The 9,775-nt window shown below is 35.6% G+C and overlaps 1 long non-coding RNA gene across 1 annotated transcript; it reads left to right on the plus strand.

The window, feature by feature from the left end:
- The first annotated feature begins 647 nt into the window (after positions 1 to 647).
- LOC116182244 lies at positions 648 to 913 on the plus strand. Its single transcript, XR_004147464.1, has 2 exons — positions 648 to 788; positions 841 to 913. It is a non-coding gene; the product is annotated as an uncharacterized LOC116182244 (long non-coding RNA).
- The last annotated feature ends 8,862 nt before the right edge of the window (positions 914 to 9,775 follow it).

The raw sequence follows: 9,775 nt of genomic DNA on the forward strand, positions 1-9,775 counted from the left end.
AAGTCTCTGCTCCTGAACGCCTTTTTGTTTATTTTATTATTATTGCAGTTGATGAAAGTATTAGATAGTCTGAATTCATTGAGAGTAATGTCGCATTAATGTTAACATGTTTTAAATTTAAAACTTTCTTTCAAAATATGTAAAAATATACCTACAGGGCGTTTTATTTAAATGAAGGTTAGGTACTTTGTTGTATATCTACCTCTCTAAGTCGGTACTCGTTGTTTTTGACTATTGTAATACGCAGAAAGATTTGCAAATTTAACCGGAATCGTAGCCACAATAGGAAAGTTAGCAGTAATACACCTATTACTTGAACAACACTGTACTATACAACTACTTATTGAAATAGAAACAAGTAAAAAGGTTTTCGCCCTAAGGAATGTAACTTCAGCGCATTTTCCATGCAATCAATCCCATCGAAATTGGACCACACTGTACAACAGGAATCTCCTATTAATCTATTTTAGAAAAGCATTGCTGATATTTAATATCAATATGAAGTTAGCAGTAGTGAAATATAGCGGTGATATCACGTATTCAGAAACTGGAATAATTTCTATTGTAACGTTATGACGTGTCGTAAGATGTCGTTGGCGTTTAAACTATACTTGAAATATTGGTCTTGCTATCAGGAATTCGGAAAACGCACTTGTCTTCGTACCTACGTTTGGTGCGGATAAAAATTTGCAATTTATTTAGTTGCGTTTAAGAAAATTTCATTCCAATCAATTTGCATTGAATATTCCTATTGAGGATAAATTTTAAAAAGAAAAGGTCATAGAACCGTAAGTTTTTAATTTTATTATTTCAAATTTGTAACATTTCACCACATTTTAGTTTTTTGTACATACCGGATTTGGGCCCCTGGAACAGAAAGAAGGAGCATTAGTTTCTGCAGCTTCCGTATTACCAAAAAAAAACAAATTCAGTAGTAGTTTGCTCTAAATAAAAAAAAAACAACTTACCAACTTCAGCAACTTCTTCAGGAGTGTTCGTCGATAACTATTAAGTCACTATCTACTGGTCAAAAAAAAATTTAATTGCATCTTCAGACGACGGCAAGAGACAGAAATCAAACGCAAGGTTAGCTAACATTTCACCATTCGGTCATCATTTACTCATTTCATTTAAAATCTTCCATACCAAATTGATACAAATGATACGTAATTTAGTTGAAAAGTACCTACCTGTTTTTTAATAATCCAATGTAAATTACTTTAATTTTATATTTTGTTCTGCGATAGCGCTATCCCGTCTTTATTTAATTTTTTTTTCCGTTTAATCTTATAATTCTTGTGTTCCTTTCATAAAAAAAAAAAACCTATAAATTGTAAAGGGTACTTGATACTTGGTTGGTATTAAATAACAAAAAAAAAAGAAAAATTCATTTTGTTTTTTTTGATCGCGCTAGGCGTGATAAAATTTGGCGCCCAACGTTAAATAATAGAAACTGTGATTGTTGCTATCTCTTGTGTTTGCATACTTCTAATCGCATTCGCCATTTTAACCTTAAGGTCAATTTATATCAACATTTACCTGTCATATCAACAAATTTTACAATGAATGTCAATGCTTTAAAATCTGACGAATTGACTGAAGAATTGCGCTTCAGAAATATTGATGCTACTGATTTTAATGTGGATCAAAAACGGAAGCTGTTACGTTCAAAGTTAGCGATGGAAGCTTTAAATCCATCAGTATTAATTTCTTATGCTCCTGTTGAGTATGATGTGGGTGTTGAGTTGAATGATTGTGAATTGAAAGTGTCTGAGTTAGAGATGTTAGTTCAAGAATTTCTTTCAAACCCATCACCACAATTCTATACTCGAATACATACACGTTTATCGCATATTCTTGCTAGAATTAATCGTTTAAGACCAGATGAAGCTCTTAAAGTTGCGTATGATAATATAACTTCACGTTGTCTGGAATGTATTGATAGAATTGGTAATGCACATGATTCACTTCAAATTCAGGACGCTGATAATGAAAGCGATCAAGGTGAATTACAACAAAATAGCTTGCCTCGCGATTATCAACCTATTGCTCATTCTTCTCGATTCATTCCCCGTGTATCTTTTAGCGCAGAACGCCCTAATGAAGAAATTGAACCAATAACCCAGGTTGGTGCGCTAGCTAATAATAATAATGACGTTAATATCTCGCAAAGATTGGATCATTTAAGACGAGAGCTAGATCGTCTTCAATTTACAGAGCTCCCTTCCAACCGAAATTATGCTAATGCGTCATATGTAACCGGGTCAAAATCTGTGCCAGTGTATAAATGGGGATTGGCATTCACAGGGGACGTAAATGAATTAGGTGTAAACTCATTTTTGCAACGTGTAAATGAATTGAGAATTGCTCGGCACATTTCTACCGAACAGTTGTTTGATAGTGCTGTTGATCTTTTCAAGGGGGATGGTTTAGTTTGGTTTCGTGCTATCAGAACCCGAGTGTCCACTTGGGAAGAATTAGTAAATAAATTAAGATATGATTTCCTACCAACAAATTTCGACGATGAGTTATGGGAAGAAATAAAGCGCCGTAAGCAGGGGCAGGATGAAAAACCAAGTATTTACATAGCGTCAATGCTAAACATGTTTGACCGATTAGTAGAAAGACCTTCTGAAAATTGTCAGTTAAAATACATTTTGCGAAATTTACAACCCTACTATGCAACTCAACTTAGTCTAGTTGACATAAATTCCTTAGAACAACTTCATAAGTGTTGTAAACGTCTTGAAGAGACTAGATTACAAAATTCACGGTATCGTAATCCTTCAGCGGGACCGTCATTTAAATTGGAACCCGATTTAATGTATAAGCCTGCATTGAAAAAAACACAAGTCAATACCCTCGGTGCTCAAAGTTCAAAAAAGCAAATTACTATTAATTCTAAACCTAATACAGCCAAACCTACGACTTCTTGTTACAATTGCGGGAATAAAGGGCATACATTTCACACTTGCTTGGAAGAACGAAAAGTTTTTTGTTACGTCTGCGGTCATAAAAATGTTTATTATAGTAGCTGTCCTCGTTGTAATCCAAAAAACTAATTACGGACAAGGATATTAGCAGCCACTCCTTGTCATGTAATGATCTTATGGCTGAAACTAAATCGTGGAAAAATTGGCTGCATACTGTCAATACATTTTACAAACCATTTCCAAAAGTTTGTTCCAATTTTGTACATAACAAACATGACAGCCGTCCTTACATATCACTTTCTATTTGCGGCGAACGAATTCGTGCTCTGTTCGACTCGGGTGCAAACCAGACTATTCTTGGAAGTAATGGTTTGTATTTAATTAAAAAATTCAATCTTATTCTGAAAAGTAATGGTCATGAATATTACCTTTCGACAGCTGACGGTAAAGATCAAAAAGTTTTGGGAACTGTTGAACTTCCTATTATTATTGATGGCGTTTGTAAATCTATTAATGCTATAGCATGTTCAAGTATTTTAAATCCACTAATTTTGGGGATGGACGCGTGCTATGCTTTTGGATTCAAAACTGATTTTAGTACCGATAGCTTTAAAGTAACAAACGTTTCGGCATTGCGTGCTCTTCACGGAATCGATGATTTGGATGAACAACAAAAGTTGGAATTAGACACAGTCATCGATAATTTTAAAAATATTTCGGGACCATGCTTAAGTAGGACAAATTTAGTGTCACATTTTATTGATGTAGGTGATGCGCAACCGATCAAACAGCGGTTTTATCCTCTTTCACCAGCCATGCAAAAACATGCCGATGCTGAATTAGATCGAATGTTAAAAGAAGGTATTGTGAGACCATCCAAATCACCTTGGAGCTCGCCTATGGTACTTGTTCGCAAGAAAGGCAGTAATCCTGAACAATATCGTTTATGTTTCGACGGTCGCAAATTGAACAGCGTTACAAAAAGGGATGCTTACCCTTTGCCCTATCTAAACAGTATTTTGGACGGTTTGCGAGACGCGCGGTATCTAACCTCTATTGATTTAAAACAAGCGTTTTACCAAATACCGTTACACCCAGATTCATGTGAGAAAACAGCTTTTGTGGTTCCTCGTCGAGGGCTGTACGAATACACAGTGCTACCTTTCGGCATCGCTAACGCGCCTGCTACACAGCAGCGTCTTATGGACACTTTGTTTGGGCCTCTATTGGGGGAGAAAATTTTTTGTTATTTAGATGACATTATTATCATTTCATCCACTTTCGGGGAACACATTACTCTATTAAAGGAAGTTTTTCTTAAACTGCAAGAAGCCAACCTCACTATTAATATCGAGAAATGTCAGTTCTGCAGGTCGAGTCTTAATTATTTAGGGTACTTGGTAGATAAAAATGGTTTTTGTACTCATTGAATCGAAAATAATGTTTCCAAGCATCCTCAGATGCACGGGAAAACGACTGTCCCGCACGCGGTGTTTTTTAGTTTCCGCTGGAGAGAAGGGGTTATGCGCGTCTCTTCGGTTGGTGTACTTATTGAAGTCAACGACGTTCATGTATGGTTAACTGTCATCCTGCCTGTAAAATCAAGTAAACGTGGTTTGAGGGTTTTAGTGCGATAATCGGAAACAGACGTACACTAAGTTTTACGTAAATATATAAACAAGGAACTTATAAGCAATCAAATTATTTTTTCAGAATTGGAACTCAAAGAAAAGTAAAATTTATTGTTAAAACGTCTTAAAGTGACCCAAGTGATATTCTGCAACTATTCGCATATGCAGTTTAGAAAGCACATATTAACACACAACAAAGCTTCCAAGATTTTAATGTAACGAGTGTATTTACGCAAACTCAAGATAATCAATTTGAGAAACACATTTCTTCACACATGTCTTCTGGGAATATTAATACGATCAGTACACTTACGCGACCAATTAAGAGCACTCTTTTCAAAGCCATATTTGTTAACATTTGACGACTTTCCAGGATAATTCAGTGCAAACGATGCAATCGCCGTGGACAGTAGTACACTCATTGGCAAAGGCAAAATATGTATTAACCAAAGATGTGAGAAGTTTAATGTGACCATGCAATGTAGTTCAAAAATTTGTTACCAACCAAACATATGATTTGTGTTACCAACTCATGATTAAAAAAAACCTTTAATTTAAAACTTATTAATTTTGGACCTTTTTTTACGTAATTCGTTACAAAAAGATATTGTTACCTAACGTCTTTCGGAAAGAAATTTTCCCGCATTCGCACTAAATGCAGCACTCCCTACGGTCGTGCTGCAAACAAAGTGCTATTGCAGCGGAAAATTAACTTACCGAACTTGTTAGGTAAATATAACTATTAAATACTGACCCTAGTAAAGGTTCAAGGCAATTCGCGAATTCCAAAACCTACACTACCAAGGGAAATTAAAAGATTCTTAGGTATGGCGGATGTACCGGCGGTTTAGTTAAAGGACTTTTCTACCATTATTTGCACCCATTTCGGATCTCATAAAGGGAAATTCAAAGGGCAAAAGATTAATTGGACACGAAGCTGAATAAATCATTTTAACTCTTTAAAACTATTTTAATGTTCAGCTTCCAGATACTTGCTAGTCCTGGATTTTAAATAAATGTTTAGTCTGCAATGTGATGCCTCTGGTTTGGTGTTGTGGGGACCACAGATGACGATCGTGTTATTGCTTGATGCTGTCGCGAACGCTAAACAAATACAGAAGCGATATTACTCGGTAACAGAAAGAGAGTGTTTTAGCGTTTGTTTGGTATCGAAAGTTCAGGGGATACATAGAAGGTACCCATTTCCATGTTATCACCGATCACACTCCCTTTTTGGCTAATGGCAAATGCGCAATCCTTCAAGGTTAGATTAAGCTTAGGTGGGTATGAAGACTTCCCAATATTCTTTTACGGTTATACATCGCAAGGAAAAAATAATACTTGTCCGCAGATGCCCTATCTAGGTCGCCGGTAGAAGTTGTGCACTTAAAATTACACTAACGATTTTGATTGGAATTTTACCAAAGATGGTTAAACGAATTAAAAAATTCCCAGAAAAATTTCCAGATTGGGCGGTTGAAAATGAACTATCTTTAAATATTTCTCCAAATCAGCAAATGTAGTTTCAAATTTAACTGAGTGGAAACATTGTTCCCAAATCCAAACGAAACCAATTATAAATAAAAATGCACGACCATTCCACCTCTTCGCACTTAGGAAGCTCTAAAAGCGTACAAAAATTTATCCGAACATAATTATTGGGCCTAAGATGAGGCGGGACGTTTTCCGCGGGGTATGTTAGGCGTTGTGAAGATATGTGCTGGCGAATAAATCTTCTCAGCTCAGTAGGCCGCGCGTTTAATGGACAGGAAAAAAAAGTTTGCTATCCATTTCAATGCCATCAGTTGACATCATAGGGCCATTACTCGTTCATTAAGGGGAACACGAGTATCTTGTGGTAGGCCAGATTGGTTTACAATTTGTATTACTTAAACCAGTTCGCAGCGCCATGCCAAAGCAGTTGTAGATTTTTTAGGAAAAATATGTTTTTCCTAATTTTTGGAGTACCTCAAATTGCATGGTAGATAATGGACCACAATTTATAGTTGCACATTTAAACATTTAATAAAAAATATATAACATTCCTCAAGTGTGGATATAATGCTAATATACCACGCAAGTAAATTTTGTTAGAGAGGGTCAATCGGGTTATTGCACCGCCATTACGATATATGTTACGGACAAACCATCGTAATTGGATTTAGAAATCATTCAAGGTGGCTTCATGCTATTCGGAATTCCCGTGGCACGAGTTACAGTTATAGTCCTTCTTTCTTAATTTTGGCGCGCATTGTTTCCTATTTCAGGGGATTATTACAACAGCTTAGGATTAATGAAGGGGGCGGGGAGGAAGACGATCTCTAAAAAATTGGCGATAGACGAAATTTTGCGTGAATGATATACATAATTTGTCAGAATATTTACAAAGACGTACATCAGCGTTATGCACCGGAGCCATGAAAAAATACAAAATTTTTATAATTTAAGAAACGACGCATTAAATTTAAGTCGGGGACACCTGTTTGGAAAAAGACATACTCTTTTCGATGCGTCCAAATATTACAGCAAAAAACTAGCACTAAAATATCAGAAGGTGTAAAGTAAAACATTGCTGGTCCAACTTACATAATGAATTAATATCAGCAAGAAGGGCAAGGAACTTAGGGTTTAATCAGTAAAAGACCTCAAACTTTTACGTAGAGGAAATTGGAAGAAAAAAACAATGGGTATTGTGTGATACGAAGTTTGCATGGATGAGTGTGTTTTTTGTTATATTGTTCGTATGTAATGAGTTTAAATTTTCGGTAATAAGACACATAACTTATTTCATATTCGTTTCATTACTTTAGTAAATTCAGATTCTGTATTATTGAAAACTGTGGTTTCAAACGTTGGTTGGGGGTGTGTAACGTTTATGAAGTTGTCGTAAGATGTCGTTGGCGTTTAAACTATACTTGAATATTGTCTTGCTACAGGAATTGGGAAAAACGCACTTGTCTTCGTACCTCGTTTGGTGCGGGATAAAATTTGCAATTTATTGAGTGTGCGTTAAGAAAATTTCATTTACAATCAATTTGCATTGAATATTCCTCTTGGAGGATTTTTTAAAAAAAAAAGGGTCTAGAACACCTAAGTTTCAATTTATTTATTCAAATCTTGTAAACATTTACCACATTTTGTTTTTTGCTACATACCGGATTTGGCCCTGGAACAGAAGAAGGGAGCTTAGTTTTCTGCAGCTCCTATTTACAAAAAAAACAAATTCGTACGTAGTTTGCACTAAATATAAAAACAACTTACCCAACTTCTAGAAACTTCCTTTCAGGAGTGTTCGTCGATAATCAAGTCACTATCTGCTGCTCAAAAATTTAATTTGGCATCTCAGACGACGGCAAGAGACCAGAATCAAACGCGACGTTAGCTTAAACATTTTCACATTTTCTATATCATCATTTACTTTATTTTCATTTAAAATCTTCCATACCAAATTAATAAAATGATACGTATTTAGTTGATAGTACCACCTGTTTTTTTAATAATCCAATGTAATTACTTTATTTTATATTTTGTTCTGCGATAGCGCTATTCGTCTTTATTTACTTTTTTTTTCCGTTTAATCTTATATTCTTGTGTTTCCTTTCATAAAAAACAAAAAAACATCTATAAATTGTAAACGGGTTACTCGATACTTGGTTGGTTATTAAATAACAAAAAAAAAAAAAATTCATTTTGTTTTTTTGCTGCGCTTGGCGTGATACTATATCTAATAAATTCATCAACTGTTACCCTAGAGATTCGCTCGAGGAAGTATTGTGGTACTAGACATCGATAGTCGAGAATCAAACAAAATGTTACAGTTTAAAAAAAACAGAGTCAAAAATCACTCCACCTTCGAATACAACTACCCAAGGGCCCAACTCTAAAGGACATATTGGTCCTACACTCCGACGAAACCCAAACCGTCCATTCGAGAAGAATTGCTGAGAACTGCAAAGTTTTTATCCACCGCAAAAACATAGACCATCCGCAGGATTTCGAAAGCCGGCCGAGAAAGCGGCATCAGCCAACAAATAAGTTGCAATCATAACAAAACAATGAACAAAGCTCAATAGGTACCTGCCTGGAAAGAGCTATACTCTTTTCAACATTAAACTTTTCACATTGGACGCTCCGCAAAACACTAACCTTCATCGCAAGGAGCAGTACGGATTCTCAGTTCTCCCGGCAGCTTTTCCTTCCACTGATTTTTTGACCTGGTGAAGCTGACACTCGCCAATTTTCTCTTGAAGGCAACGTACTAATGTACTCGCAATCTTTAGCCACCATTTCTATGTGGTCATTTCTAAAAAAGACGAGGGAAGTCGTCAATTGCCGTCGGATCACTGTTCGCACGCTTGGTAGCGCATATTGCCTTTCTTCAAAGTCGACAGTGCTTTCGACTATAATGCATTTGCGTGGTTGCCAATCCTTTTCTTTTAGCCATTGAGGACCACTCGTACCTGCTTGTGCCTATTTGGTCTTCAGACATCGCCTCCATGCACGTGCTGAAAGGCCTATAGTTTAAGCCTGAAACGTTGGTTTACAATCAATACTTATTGCGTGCAGAGATCTAATCCAAATGATATTCCGAGGTGCATTATAATTGCGCAAATGAAGTTTTAATATAGTGCAATGTCAAAAGAACAATAATTTATGATTTATGACATCAACGAACCCTTTTCTTTTTGAAAACTTATGGTGCAATAGGCTGTGTAGGGTCGAAACGAACCGCATTGTGATGTTTGTTATGATTATTATTAGATATCATTACACCATTTTAACGCATGTCTATCAACCTTATATCTAGTTGTAAGCTTCGAATAATTACGTACATTATCTTCTTACAAAAGTTTGTCTTCATATCTGAGAGAAGATTATGAAATTTGTGACGAAATGAACCGAATAACAAGGTGTTCCCTTAAAAATTGCAATTTTTGTGTGCCACCTCTTTGTGACCCACCTGTATATTTAAAATTGTTACCGCCTAGTAACTTTTTTAGACCCAAAACTTTTTTCGATTTATTATAACTAATCTTCCTAATTGGATTAATTGGATAGCACTTAAAAAACAAATCATTGTAATGGGATGTAAACTCTGATATTACTAACCTGAAAAGGCCTTGTCTAATAACTTTAAAGCTATCATTATCTATTTCGTCATAAAAACAGCATGTACAACATATCATTTCAGGTGAGAAAACATTTTGAGTA

Source organism: Photinus pyralis, unplaced genomic scaffold, assembly GCF_008802855.1.
Source record: "Photinus pyralis isolate 1611_PpyrPB1 unplaced genomic scaffold, Ppyr1.3 Ppyr1.4_unclustered_Scaffold4423, whole genome shotgun sequence".
NCBI classification, from domain to species: domain Eukaryota; kingdom Metazoa; phylum Arthropoda; class Insecta; order Coleoptera; family Lampyridae; genus Photinus; species Photinus pyralis.